This window comes from Oncorhynchus gorbuscha, linkage group LG01 (genome assembly GCF_021184085.1).
Source record: "Oncorhynchus gorbuscha isolate QuinsamMale2020 ecotype Even-year linkage group LG01, OgorEven_v1.0, whole genome shotgun sequence".
NCBI classification, from domain to species: domain Eukaryota; kingdom Metazoa; phylum Chordata; class Actinopteri; order Salmoniformes; family Salmonidae; genus Oncorhynchus; species Oncorhynchus gorbuscha.
The window spans coordinates 23,839,909-23,855,804 of NC_060173.1; the positions used below are offsets into that span (position 1 = coordinate 23,839,909).

The following is a 15,896-nucleotide window of genomic DNA, read 5'->3' on the forward strand; positions in this document are numbered from 1 at the left end:
TAAGATGGTTAGTGAAGGCATTTAAAAAAAAAAAATCCAGGCATCCTCTGACGGGATGAGATCAATATCCTTCCAGGATACCCCGGCCAGGTCGATTAGAAAGGCCTGCTCGCTGAAGTGTTTCAGGGAGCGTTTTACAGTGATGAGTGGAGGTCGTTTGACCGCTGACCCATTACGGATGCAGGCAATGAGGCAGTGATCGCTGAGATCTTGGTTGAAGACAGCAGAGGATATATTTAGAGGGGAAGTTGGTTAGGATGATATCTATGAGGGTGCTCATGTTTAAGGCTTTGGGGAGGTACCTGGTAGGTTCATTGATAATTTGTTTGAGATTGAGGGCATCAAGTTTAGATTGTAGGATGGCTGGGGTGTTAAGCATGTTCCAGTTTAGGTCGCCTAGCAGCACGAGCTCTGAAGATAGATGGGGGGCAATCAGTTCACATATGGTGTCCAGAGCACAGCTGGGGGCAGAGGGTGGTCTATAGCAGGCGGCAACGGTGAGAGACTTGTTTTTATTGAGGTGGATTTTTAAAAGTAGAAGTTCAAATTGTTTGGGAACAGACCTGGATAGTAGGACAGACCTCTGCAGGCTACCTTTGCAGTAGATTGCAACACCGCCCCCTTTGGCAGTTCTATCTTGTCTGAAAATGTTGTAGTTTGGAATTAAAAGCAAACACTAAACATATTTGAAAGATGTCAAAAAGTATTTGAACCCAGGACTGCTGAAAACACATTGCGTCACAACGTCTGTTGATTCACAAGTGCGCCATCGTGCATACATTTATTTTGTCCCCCTACACCAAACACGATCACGACACGCAAGTTAAAATTAAAATATCAAAACAATACTTGTGCTTCTAGTTCTAACAGCGCAGTAATATCTAACAAGTAATATAACAATTTCCCAACAACTACCTAATACACACAAATTTAAAGGGGTGAATGAGAATATGTACATATAAATATATGGATGAGCGATGGCCGAGTGGCATAGGCAAGGTACAGCAGATGGTATAAAATATAGTACATACATGTGACATGAGTAATGTAAGATATGTAATCATTATTAAAGTGGCATTATTTAAAGTGGCACTGTTTAAAGTGACTAGTGATCCATTTATTAAAGTGTCCAGTGATTGGGTCTCAACGTAGGCAGCAGCCTCTCTTGAGTTAGTGATTGCTGTCTAACAGTCTGATGGCCTTGAGATAGAAGCTGTTTTTCAGTCTCTCGGTCCCAGCTTTGATGCAACTGTACTGACCTCGCCTCCTGGATGATAGCGGTGTGAACAGGCAGTGGCTCAGGTGGTTGTTGTCCTTGCTAATCTTTTTGGCCTTCCTGTGATGTTGGGTGCTATAGGTGTCGGAGGGTAGGTAGTTTAGCCCCGGTGATGCGTTGTGCAGACCGCAACACCTTGCGGTTGAGGGCAGTGCAGTTGCCGTACCAGGCTGTGATAGAGCCCGACAGGATGCTCTCGATTGTGCATCTGTAAAAGTTTGTCAGGGTTTTGGGTGACAAGCCAAATTTCTTCAGCCTCGTGAGGTTGAAGAGGCGCTGTTTCACCTTCACCACGCTGTCTGTGTGGGTGGACCATTTCAGTGTCCGTGATGTGCACACAGAGGAACTGAAATAGTTCCACCTTATCCACTACTATCCCGTCGATGTGAATAGGGGGGTGCTTTCCTGAAGTCCACGATCATCTCCTTTGTTTTGTTGACGTTGAGTGATGTTATTTTCCTGACACCACACTCCGAGTGGCCTCACCTCCTCCCTGTAGGCTGTCTCGTCATTGTTGGTGATCAAGTCCACTACTGTTGTGACGTCTGCAAACTTGATGAATGAGTTGAAAGCATGCATGGCTACGGAGTCGTGGGTGAACAGGGAGTACAAAGGAGAGGGCTGAGCACACAGCCTTGTGTTTCCTACCTTCACCACCTGTGGACGGCCCATCAGAAAGTTCAGGACCCAGTTGAACAGGGAGGGGTTGAGACCCAGGGCCTCCAGCTTGAAGATGAGCTTGGGAGGGTACTATGATGTTGGATGCTGAGTTGTAGTCAATGAACAGCATTCTAACATATGTATTATTTTTGTCCAGATGGGATAGGGCAGTGTGCAGTATGATGGCGATTGCATCATCTGTGGACCTGTTGAGGCGGTATGCAAACTGAAGTGGGTCTAGGGTGGCTGGTAAGTTGGCGGTGGTATGATCCTTGACAAGCCTCTCAAAGCACTTCATGATGACACGGGGCGGTAGTCATTTAGTTCAGTTATCTTTGCCTTCTTGGGTACAGGAACAATGCTAGCCATCTTGAAGCATGTGGGGACAACAGACTGAGATAGGGAGCGATTAAATAGGTCTGGAAACACACCAGCTGGTCTGCGCATGCTCCAAGGACGCGGCTAGGGATGCCGTCTGGGCCAGCAGCCTTGCAAGGGTTAACAAGTTTAAATGTTTTACTCGGCCACTGAGGAGAGGGGAGGCTGCAGTCTTTGTTAGCGATCCACAACGGTGGCACTGCATTATCCTCAAAGCGGGCAAAGAAGGTGTTTAGTGTCTGGAAGCGTGATGTCGATATCCGTGACGTGGCTGTTTTTGTATTCAGTGGTTTCCTGTAGACCCTGCCACATACGTCATGTGTCAGAGCCGTTGAATTGCGACTTCACCTTGTCCCTGTATCGGCATATATCTTGTTTGATTGCCCTGCGAAGCGAATACAAAGTCGCTCTGGATAAGAGCGTCTGCTAAATGACTTAAATGTAAATGTAAATGTAAATGAATAACTACAATGTTTACACATTTAGCCATATCGCCAGATCTCTTTCCATGGTTAAATGTGGTGGATCACGCTTTCAGTTTTACGCGTGACAAATACAATTTTATTTGACAAGTGAAATCAATAACGGATCATAGCTTGTGCATGTCATGGAAGGAGCTGTGTTTTGTACACTCAGTGTAGACAGTACCAGTCAAACGTTTGGACATGCCTACTCATTCAATAGTTTCTCTCATTATTTTCTACATTGTAGAATAATAGTGATGACATAAAAACTATGAAATAACACGTGGAATCATGTAGTATCCAAAAAAGTGTTAAATGAATCAAAATATATTTTGTATGTGAAATTATTTAAAGTAGCCACCCATTGCCTTGGTGACAGCTTTGCACACGCTTGACATTCTCTCAACCAGTTTCATGAGGTAGTCACCTGTAGAGCATTTCAATTAACAGGTGTGCCTTGCTAAAAGTTAATTTGTGGAATTTCATTCCTTCTTAATGTGTTTGAGCTAATCAGTTGTGTTGTGACAAGGTAGGTGTGGGTATACAGAAGATAACCCTATTTGGTAAAAGACCAAGTCCATATTATGGCAAGAACAGCTCAAATTAGCAAAGAGAAACAGTCCATCATTACCTTAAGACATGAAGGTCAGTGAATGTGTAACATTTCCAAAACGTTGAAAAGTTTCTTCAAGTGGAGTTGCAAATACCATCAAGCACAATGATAAAACTGGCTCTCATGAGGACCGCCACAGGAAAGGAAGACCCATAGTTACCTCTGCTGCAGAGGATAAGTTCATTAGAGTGACCAGCCTCAGAAATTGCAGCCCAAATAAATGCTTCACAGAGTTCAAGTAACATACACATCAACATCAACTGTTCAGAGGAGACTACGTGAATCAGGCCTTCATGGTCGAATTGCTGCAAAGGAAACACTACTGAAAGGACATCAATAAGAAGAAGAGACTTGCTTGGGCCAAGAAACACGAGCAATGGACGGATGATCTCCACATGTGTGGTTCCCACTGTGAAGCATGGCGGAGGAAGTGCGATGGTGTGGGGTGCTTTGCTGGTGACACTGTCAGTGATTTATTTAGAATTCAGGGCACACTTAACCACCATAGCTACCGCAACATTCTGCAGTGACACGCCACGCCATACCATCTGGGTTGCACTTACTGGGACGATCATTTGTTTTTCAACAGGACAATGACCCAAAACACACCTCCAGGCTGTGTAAGGGATATTTGACCAAGAAGGAGAGTGACTGAGTGCTGCATCAGATGACCTGGCCTCCACAATCACCCGACCTAAACCCAATTGAGATGGTTTAGGATGAGTTGGACCACATAGTGAAGGAAACTCAGCTAACAAGTGCTCAGCATATGAGGGTGGCAACTTTAAAGAATTATTTCATAGTTGATGTTTTCACTATTATTCCACAAAGTAGAAATTAGTACAAATTAAGAAAAACCCTTGAATAAGTTTGTCCAAACTTTTGACAGGTACTGTCAAATGTTTGAAAATTTTGAAAATGAAGTTTTATTGGATGCTTCCCGGGCACGTTGTACTTTTTCCTAATGGAAACCCTGCCACACACATCAAGTCTATGCGTTCCATAAGCGCCAATTCTACTAAGTGCAAGAAGACAATCAGCTATTGTTGATGCTGAAAGGGGTTTGAACTGACAAGCTTACAAAGACTTTAGGAAAGTGTGCAAAAAAAAAATCACAATGACAATACCAAGCCACAACACACTGCACAGTAATGGCAGCTGTCTGACTGAATATGCTTTTCAGACCTACAGTACTCTGAGTAAAAACATTATTCAATAGTCACTCACAAATGCTCTTGTCCTCAAGAGGAATCTTCTGGCATGCAATCCACTGGGGCAGAGTAATGAGCTCAAGGGAAAGAAGGAAGAGAGACTCTCACTAATGGCTTTTCAGATCCATCAGCTTTGTGCTCTTCAGGCTAAGAAAGCATCACAACCCATCCTCTGCACAGAACAGAGCACTAAGCTATTCCCAGGTCATATTTAATCAGGCACCAAACAGAAGAAAATGGACTGAAACAGTGAGGGACAACTTGGACTTGTCCAATAAGAAATGCTCATTTTCATTTCAGTTGAGAAACATTTTAAAACATTTTCTGATGTGTGCCCTGATGAACACAACCCTGACATACAAAACCTTGTCCTATGCTGAACTCTGGGTTCTCTCTGTTAGGCAGGCAGGCAGGCAATCTCCTGGTACATGCTGCAGAAAAATACTGTCCTGAGGGCCACTTATCTGTGAAGAAAAGAAGCATTTATGGCAGCCATGCAACTCTGGGAGCTGGCTCTGACTTCCAAGAGATCGAGCTGAGACGCGTTGCGATGCATTGTTTCTCTGGCTGGAAAGTGCTCTGTATAGGAAAGAAGATTTTACGATGTTGGCACCAATTCCTATGTGTAGCATCAGAGAGCCAGTGAGGGACAGTACATTTTTATCCAGTTGACAAAATACATCAAAATCTAAAGATACTCATAAACATACAAATCTCTGATTCAGCCAGTGCTGGATCTACCGAAAAGGTCATTTAAAGAGCTGTAGGAAGACTTGCTTCCCTTTTAGGATTTGATCTCGAGTTGACTCATATGCCTTGACTAAACCCCATTCCCCCCATTAACGACACTGAACATGCAAACTTTTTGACCCATTCTGAGCCTTGCTTTCTTACTCTATAATAGAGGTCGATTGATTAATCGGAATGGCCGATTTAATTAGGCCGATTTCAAGTTTTCATAACAATCGGAAATCGGTACACACACACACACACACACACACACACACACACACACACACACACACACACACACACACACACACACACACACACACACACACACACACACACACACACACATATATATATATTAAACGAGTTGTAATGACTCCAACCTAAGTGTTTCAACCACTCCACAAATTTCTTGTTAAACTATAGTTTTGGCAAGTCGGTGAGGACATCTACTTTGTGCATGAAACATAATTGTTCCAACAATTGTTTACAGACAGATTATTTCACTGTATCACAATTCCAGTGGGGCAGAAGTTTACATACACTAAATTGACTGTGCCTTTAAACAACTTGGAAAATTAAATAAAATTGAATGGTTTTAGAAGCTTATGATAAGCTAATTGACATCATTTGAGTAAATTGGAGGTGTAACTGTGGATGTGTTTCAAGGCCTACCTTCAAGCTCAGTGCCTCTTTGCTTGACATCATGGGAAAATCAAAAGAAATCAGCCAAGACCTCAGAATTCTTTTTGTAGACCTCAAGTCTGGTTCATCCTTTGGAGCAATTTCCAAACGCCTGAAGGTACCACGTTCATCGGTACAAACAACAGTATGCAAGTATAAACACCATGGGACCACGCAGCCATCATACCGCTCAGGAAGGAGACACGTTCTGTTTCCTAGAGATTAACATACTTTGGTGCGAAAAGTGCAAATCAATCACAGAACAACAGCAAAGGACCTTGTGGAGATGCAGAAGGAAACAAGTTCAAAAGTATCTATATCTACAGTAAAACAAGTTCGATATCTACATAACCTGAAAGGCCGCTCAGCAAGGAAAAAGCCACTGCTCCAAAACCGCCATAAAAAAAGCCAGACTACAATTTGCAACTGCACATGGAGACAAAGATCGTACTTTTTCAAGAAAAAAAAAAAAAAAAAAAAATATGCTATTTAGCAGACGCTTTTATCCAAAGCGACTTACAGTCATGTGTGCATACATTCTATGTATGGGTGGTCCCGGGGATCGAACCCACTACCCTGGCGTTACAAGCGCCATGCTCTACCAACTGAGCTACAGAAGGACCACGTCCTCTGGTCTGATGAAATAAAGGTAGAACCGGTTGGCCATAATGACCATCGTTATGTTTGGAGGAAAAAGAGGGAGGATTACAAGCCGAAGAACACCATACCAACTGTGAAGCACGGGGGTGGCAGCATCATGATGTGGGGGTGCTTTGCTGCAGGAGGGACTGGTGCACTTCACAAAATAGATGGCATCATGAGGACAGAAAATGATGTGGATATATTGAAGCAACATCTCAAGACATCTGTCAGGAAGTTGAATCTTGGTCGCAAATGGGTCTTCCATACGGACCATGACACCAAGCACACTTCCTAAGTTGTGGCAAATGGCTCAAGTACAACAAAGTCAAGGTATTGGAGTGGCCATCACAAAGCCCTGACCTCAATCCTATAGAAAATGTGTGGGCAGAACTGAAAAAGCGTGTGCGAGCAAGGAGGCCTATAAACCTGACTCAGTTACACCACCTCTGACAGGAGGAATGGGCCAAAATTCACCCAACTTATTGTGGGAAGCTACCTGAAACGTTTGACCCAAGTTAAACAATTTAAAGGCAATGCTTCCAAATACTAATTGACTGTATGTAAACTTCTGACCCACTGGGAATGTGATAAAATAAATAAAAGCTGAAATAAATCATTCTCTGCTATTATTCTGACATTTCATATTCTTAAAATAAAGTGGTGATGCTAACTGACCTAAGACAATGACCTAAGACTGACCTAAGACAATTTTTACTAGGATTAAAAGTCAGAAATGGTGAAAAACTGAGTTTTAATGTATTTAGCTAAGGTGTATGTAAACTTTCGACTTCAACTGTATGTATGTATGTATATACTTCGTTAACTGTGAAAATACTCAATTCTCTATGGCATTTTCATATGCACATGGTGCAAGACAGGTTGCCTGATGACTTGAACTGAATACTTCTGCTGATCTATGTTTGCTTCATACTTCAGTCTGACTGCCATTGATAAAGTCAATTGTGGTTATGTACAAAACAGTCATCAGCGATTGGATAATTTCTAATCAGAGTATCAAAGCCAACGATGAAGTGTCAAAACACATCTTTACCCACATGTGTTCTTGCTCTGGCCCGACCCATCGATTTCTGGGACCAATCAGAACAGTTAGACTGTGTTTGCTTTCTAGAAATCCGTGGGTAGATAGTTTCTTCTCCACGATGAGTCTGGATCTGACTAACATCTGTAGCAGTGGCGTATCGTTTGGCCGGAGCAAGGACTGGGTAGTCAGGCAACAAGACAGGAGCCACAAATACAAAATATAATGTATCCGAGAAAATTAGAGGCTGCTGTGAGCGAAGATAAAAAGTTTGAATGTGATGACAAGCATCTGAATACATTTTTTTTAATGGAGTTGTTAAGTGTCCGTTTCACTACATGCATGCCTTGTTCAGTTGGTTGGAGCACTTAGGCTATTGCTATTCTTTCAGAAGGCATAAACCACACATTCTAACGTTACTCGGACTATACACCTGAGTGAACGTAAGAGAAGCAGTTATTCAGCTTTGGTGCTTAAGCATTCCAAAAGCACAAATATGAAGAAACATTTGCATTCCAATTTGGACCTCTCTAGAGCAGATCAGGCTCACTCCCAAAATGTTCATTTAGAGCCCTGCTATTTAATGTCACCAAAGCCCCATATACTGCCCACTATTGCGACCTGTATGCTCTCGTTGGCTGGTTCTCGCTACATATTCGTCGCCAAACCCACTGGATCCAGGTCATCTTTAAGGCATTGCTTGGTAAAGCTCTGCCTTATCTCAACTCACTGGTCGTCATAACACCCACCCATAGCACTCGCTTCAGCAGGTATATTTCACTGGTCATCCCCAAAGCCAACACCTCTGGATGCTTTTCCTTCCAGTTCTCTGCTGCCAATGACTGGAACGAATTGCAAAAATCACTGAATTTGGAGACTTATCTCCCTGACTAACTTCAAGCATCGGCTGTCAGAGCAGCTTACCGATCGCTGCAGCTGTACACAGCCCATCTGTAAATAGCCCATCCAACCACCTACCTCATCCCAATATTTGTATTTTTTTCTGCTCTTTTGCACACCAGTATTTCTACTTGCACATCATCATCTGCACATCTATCATTCCAGTGTTAATTGCTAAATTGTAATTACTTTGCCACTATGGCCTATTCATTGCCTTACCTCCTTACTTCATTTGCACACACTGTATATAGACTTTCTATTGTGTTATTGACTGTACGTTTGCTTATCTCATGTGTTGTTTTTGTCGCAGTGCTTTTGCTTTATCTTGGCCAGGTCGCAGTTGTAAATGAGAACTTGTTCTCAACTGGCCTACCTGGTTAAATAAAGGTGAATTTTTATTTTTAAAGAATGCCACTCAACTAAAGATATTAAACATATGCCTGATAAGGAAACATACCAATGATTCCATTGAACAGTCAAACTGATTTTACCATTCACTTCTATTTCACTGAAAGATATTTGCTATTGGAAAAGTCTAAGTGAGATCCTTACAATGACGTCACCCCATTGAAGTTGACATTTAAAACAGTTAAGGTACGGATTAAAGTTGGGATGTCCCAAGGATCCCATTTAGCATATATTTGCTATTGTGCAGTGGAGAGGAGAGCAAGCTCTGACAAATGGGCTCAAGGGGTTCCCTGACATTTGAAACAGTGTAGCAGCACATCTGTGGAAAAGACAGAAGGAGAGCAGTGCTTTGAAAAGGGGGCAAAATTATAATTGTCATCATCTTGAAGTCTATTTGGCCATTTGCTGCAGTAGCCTCCTTTTGAGAAGAAGAAATATAAACTAACAGAAGACATTTACATTACATTTACATTTAAGTCATTTAGCAGACGCTCTTATCCAGAGCGACTTACAAATTGGTGCATTCACCTTATGACATCCAGTGGAACAGCCACTTTACAATAGTGCATCTACATATTTTAAGGGGGGGGGTGAGAAGGATTACTTTATCCTATCCTAGGTATTCCTTAAAGAGGTGGGGTTTCAGGTGTCTCCGGAAGGTGGTGATTGACTCCGCTGTCCTGGCGTCGTGAGGGAGTTTGTTCCACCATTGGGGAGCCAGAGCAGCGAACAGTTTTGACTGGGCTGAGCGGGAACTGTACTTCCTCAGTGGTAGGGAGGCGAGCAGGCCAGAGGTGGATGAACGCAGTGCCCTTATTTGGGTGTAGGGCCTGATCAGAGCCTGGAGGTACTGAGGTGCCGTTCCCCTCACAGCTCCGTAGGCAAGCACCATGGTCTTGTAGCGGATGCGAGCTTCAACTGGAAGCCAGTGGAGAGAGCGGAGGAGCGGGGTGACGTGAGAGAACTTGGGAAGGTTGAACACCAGACGGGCTGCGGCGTTCTGGATGAGTTGTAGGGGTTTAATGGCACAGGCAGGGAGCCCAGCCAACAGCGAGTTGCAGTAATCCAGACGGGAGATGACAAGTGCCTGGATTAGGACCTGTGCCGCTTCCTGTGTGAGGCAGGGTCGTACTCTGCGGATGTTGTAGAGCATGAACCTACAGGAACGGGCCACCGCCTTGATGTTAGTTGAGAACGACAGGGTGTTGTCCAGGATCACGCCAAGGTTCTTAGCGCTCTGACGTTAGAGCAGGACTCGCCAACCCTGTTCCTGGAGAGCTACCCTCATGTAAGTTTTCAATCCAACCAGTTGGAACTAATCTCATTCAGCTAATCAACCAGCGAATTATTAGAATCAGGTATGCTAGATTAGAGTTGGCGCTCCAGGAACAGGGTTGGAGAGCCCTGTGCTAGAGAAATAGAACAAAATAAATAAATAAATAAAATATACACACACACATTTTTAAAGTCATAACAGTTGACTCAACTAGTGTGGATCAAAATAAATTCTACCTTATAATCTTAGCGAAAACAATGAATCAACCTGAATCTAGGTGAAAACATTTGTGGCCATCGGTGAAAACGACTGTTGCGAAAAACGGTAACATATTGATGAACGGCAGCAAGTGTTTGAAAGCATCACAGCTGTCTGTAGATCAGGGGTATGCCCCATAGGGCCCGTGAGGTACTGCAGTTGGTCCGCTAAAATATGGATTGGTCCCCCCCCCCATGTTATGAATATCGCTAACAACCGAAAAAAAAAACTTTGAATTACATACCTACAGTATTAACAGAGGAGAGAAACTAATGTCAAATTATGTCAACTTCATTTTTCCAAGTCCTAAAATTGAGCAAATTACACTCATTGGTGCCAATTAGACTCACTGGAGTATCTGACATAGGCTTTGAAAAAGCACCCATTTAAAGGCTTTCTAGACATGGACATTTTGCCAACACATGGCTAACCTTTGTTAAACTAGCTAAACAGCTGCTCTTAGCGAAAATGTGGTTTGAAGTTACAGTACCTTTCTAACTAATAGGCTATAGAACAGGTTTCACCAATTGGCGGCCCACAGGCCGAATTTGGCCTGCAGGTTATTTTACTTGGCCACCCAAGTTCTTTGCTTGGCCTTACTGAAGAGCTCAGTGACACTTTCAACATGGCAATGTCATAGGATGCCACCTTTCCAACAAGTCTGTTTGCCACCGAGTGCTGAAGTGTGTAGCGAGTAAACAATAGTCTGTCTTTGGTTGCAATACTTACACCACTCCAGCCGACGCTTGGCAGTATGCATGGTAATCATTGGATTCTGGAGCAGTGGAAACGTGTTCTCTGGAGTGATGAATCACGTTTCCCATCTGGCAGTCCAAAGAACGAATCTGGGTTTGGCAAATACCAGGAGAACGCAACCTGCCCAAATGCATAGTGCCAACTGTAAAGTTTGGTGGAGGAGGAATAATGCTCTGGAGCTGTTTTTAATGGTTTAGGCTCCTTCGTTCCAGTGAAGGGAAATCTTAACACTACAGAATATAATGACATTCTAGACAAGTCTGTGCTTCCAACTTTGTGGCAACAGTTTGGGAAAGTCCCTTTCCTGTTTCAGCATGACAATGCCCCCGTGCACAAAGTGAGGTCCATACAGAAATGGTTTGTCAAGATCGGTGTGGAAGAACTTGATTGGCCTGCACAGAGCACTGACCTCAACCCCAGCGAACACCTTTGGGATGAATTGGAACGCGACTGCAAGCCAGGCTTAAATCCCCCAACATCAGTGTCTGATCTCACTAATGCTCATGGCTTAATGGAAGCAAGACCCTGCAGCAATGTGCCAACATCTAGTGGGAAACCTTCCTAGAAGAGTGGAGGGGGTGACCAACTCCATATTAATGCCCTTGATTTTGGAATGAGATGTTCACATACTTTTGGTCATGTAACCATACCAAACGTAACATACACTACATAAGACATATGGTTATTTAAGGCAAAAAACAAAAGTCGGGGTGGATGGGTGGGCATATAACGCAAACGTCCAGCTAGCGAATATTAGTCACGTAGAATTGTAACAAATCATACATTTTGCAAATTCATAAAATATAGTACATTTTTCAGATTTGTAACATATTGTACGTTTTGCTAATTCCTAACATATAATACAAATTGTAATTAGTAACATGTTTAAAAATAATAACACTTATTTTACCAGGATGAATGAGCCAATTATAGACTGGGGATGATTAGTTGACTGTGACGGTATGAGGGCCAGATTGGGAATTTAGCGAGGACACAGGGGTGAACACCCCTACTCTTACGATAAGTAGGATCTTTAGTGACCACAGAGAGCCAGGACAGCCATTTTACATCCAATCCTAAATAAATATAAGTTTGATGACATCCACAAATTAATACATAAGAAACAACATATCATACTAAATCGAGTGTCTCAGATTAACAGACAGAATGAGACCAGGTTGGGTCCCCTGACCATCACTCAATAAATAAAAAAGTCCCGCAGCTATATCTAGTTGAAAATCCCTGCTATTGAGTTATACTTCCTTTTCCAACAACGTGGGGTCAAAATTATCTAAAAAACTCACAATTATGTATTTTTTTTTGTTGATTACTTCTCCTTGCCATTATCATTCACCTGACAGGACGTGACATTTTTTGTTTGTCAACGTATGATTGGGGTCCCTGGGTCGCCGGTTTGCCTGGGAGGGGGTCCCTGGGCAAGAAAACGTTATAAGACCCCTGCTGTAGATTAAAGTGAGAAGCCACGTTGCTGGCTACATGCTATCTGTTAGGGTGTAATTATTATAAAATTTCACTTTTTAAAGAACGAATTTGACGTACGTAGGCTACATTCATTCACTGGAACAAAATGAAAGCTGTCAATAATTTTCCTTGCATAGAACTCAATGTGAAAAACTAACATTGCAACAGTATGTCATTAAAAGTGCTAATATTAGAGTTAGATAAAAGTAACATTACGACTGTCAACATTGTCATTGTTGCCAAATCACAGCAGCCGCTACTTACAGTAACTGAATTAGATGGATACAAAACATCTGCATAAATGTCGCACTTACCGAAACTTTGCTTGAATCCTAGTTATAACTTCCAACGGTTTATATATCCTCTTACTGAAATCCCTGTACTTTATCAACTTTTCCGCTACAATACCAGCCCGCTGCGTTGTCTCTTCTCTACGCCATGTCGGAAATGGGACGATGGGAAGTTGGAAAGTGGAAACGTCATCGCAGGCAGGCACATCCCGCCCCGCTCCCGACTGGATTGGTTTGGCAAGAGGAAAGTCTCTGATCTTTTCAGAGTTTGGGACATGCCTGCCAATCAATTTTAAAAAGCAATACGGCCCCAAGTGGTCTGTAGGGGGCACACAGGTAACCTAAGTGAAATAGTCTGGAAAATGTATTTCATAATTACTTTTCAAATTTCCAGTGTTCTATTGCCTTTCTTGTACAATAAGGGGTAAAAAAAACATCTTAGACCTTGTTAATAGAATGGTATTTTGTTTAGGAATGGAAGTCGGCTACAGTATTGCTTTCAAGAACTGTAACACATAAAAATACTGATAGTCTTGTCCTTTGGAAACTTTGCACAGATAGCTAGATTCCAGAGATTGATGTCAGCTGATGCACTGAACTGTACATATGGGCTGAGACAAAGAGAGAATGAAATGAAGTTCTGGATCCCTCCACATCACCTCTGTCTGGTCTTTACTCAAGCGCCATCCTTTCCACATTCAGTGTTGAGGTCACACTCCAGCATCTCCCTGATCCACTCATCATCCAGGGCCCCCACGATGAACTCCTCCAGGCTGATGGCTAAATAGAACTGAATGTTGTAGAATAAAATAGAATGATCAAAATGATATGTTTACAACCTTGTATTGGCTGCACACTCACAAGATGTAGTTACAATCACAAATACAAGAAAATACAGTTCAAGGCAGGGCTGGATAATTAGAATACAGAGGAACTGCAGCAATAGCTGACCAGCTGACTGGGATACTGTAGGTTTTGTAACCTTAAATTAGGATTACCTGTGTTTTGAAATGGTTCCTGTGCGATCCTTACCATTGTTGTCTTTATCCAATCTTACAAATATTCTGTTTGGTGTGCTCCTCAGCTGTAAGTGGGTTTGGCTTAGTGAACAAGACTGCCACACTCATCTTGTACACAGCCTGTGTAATCAGAGACTATATACTTTGTTAAATTTGACATTTAGCACCATCTAGTGAATAACAAGCACTGTAACATCTGCTACAAATGCAGCCGGGGCAAGTGCCAATGCAATGCAGTGCCAGTAGGTTCCCAGCCTCCCATGGCACCCATACAAATTCCACTAATGATTCAATTATATTGAATTCCCCTGAGAAGTGATCTGATCTTGAGCAAAGACGTTTGAGCAAGGCAAAGAACAGTAACATTGTTCTATTTTCATCCTCATAATGCATTGCACCTACAGTACCCCTTGGGATGACAATGAAATACAATGTATTATACTGCATCTCTACATACTCCCGTAAACCAACCACCCCAACCTGTGCATAACCACAGATCCTCAGTCTCTCACACAGTATTAAATATTCTGGTAACACTTTGCCTTAATTTGCCCTTCTCCCTGTGTGGTAATGCCTGTTCCCTATTCCACTTGTGTAAAAAAGGCTTAATTCTACTACTATGCAGTTACCTGTACTGACAATATATTAGTACAATTTTGTTAGATAGTAGTTTGTGATACTACAACAGTAGCAGAGTAACAAAATGTAAAGTATTGACAGCATTTTGTAAAGAATTATGCAAATAACAGTGCAGAAATACAGAGCTGCTCTCTGTTCTGAGGATGGCTAACATTGAAAAAAGTATTGAGAAGACTGAAAAGACAAAGGGGAAAAAAGTTTGTTTAAAGATAAGAGACGTACGTTTTTGGTGCCTACCCTGTTATTATCCAAGGTGGTGAATAATCTGCTCAGTGTAGCTGACTCATTGCCCCCAGTTCCATTACAGAAGTATCTACGGAAATCATGCAGAGTGATCAGTCCACCGGGGAACACATTCAAACTTTCTAGCACAAATAGACAACCAAACAAAAGAACACAGAGATAAATATTTTGAAATTAAAAGATTAGAGTTATAATTTTATAGTTGATCTAATCAAGCAATAACGTAACATGATATAGATTCAGCTGTATTTGTAACGGTTTTAAAACCACTTTACAGTGGCTGTTTCTTGTACTGTATGTCACAAAGACAGAGTTCCATAGAATGATAGAAAATGGCAAAAACAAATGTAGCTACACTAACAGAAGCTTATCTTTTCCCTGTCATACTCAGATTGGTTTTCCTACTTCTGTCCCAAAAAAGTTAAATGGATTTCTTAAGAGGTTCAATGTGTAATACAGTAGATTGGTTCTCTTGCTTTTAAGTTGAATGTCCTTTATTTTTTATGGTCAATTTCTGATTGCTATCATTCGTGAACAAGAGACATATTATATTTAACTTAACAAAAACATATATATATTTGAAATGACATAGCTAGAATTCTTACCTAAAGCACTTCTAGAGCTCTGTAACATAGGTAGTCCCTCTCCTGCAGGGTAGAGATGCAGACTGTCACTTCAACAGAATGGACCCTCCACCGTGCCGACTTTATGTACAAACCACAACCCATATTCACAAAGCGTCTTAGAGTAGGAGCGCTGACATAGAATCAGGTTTCCCCAGTCTTAATTATTATGATCTGAAAAGCAAAACTGATCCTGAAAGCATCTCAGAGTAGGAGTGCTGGTTATGAAAACAGAACTCTACACCAGCTTACCATGGGCACACTTAACCACACTTACCCAAGTGGTATCATATTTGTAAAATT

The 15,896-nt window shown here is 42.1% G+C and overlaps 1 protein-coding gene across 5 annotated transcripts in view; it reads right to left on the reverse strand.

The window, feature by feature from the left end:
• LOC124035026 (liprin-beta-1-like) overlaps positions 1 to 13,243 on the reverse strand; it is a 53,207-nt gene extending 39,964 nt beyond the window's left edge. For all 5 annotated transcript variants that reach the window (XM_046348463.1, XM_046348454.1, XM_046348446.1 and 2 more), the window contains exon 1: positions 13,094 to 13,243. The gene's annotated coding sequence lies outside the window, so the exon portion shown is untranslated. The remainder of the gene's footprint in view (positions 1 to 13,093) is intronic.
• Positions 13,244 to 15,896: the final 2,653 nt, after the last annotated feature.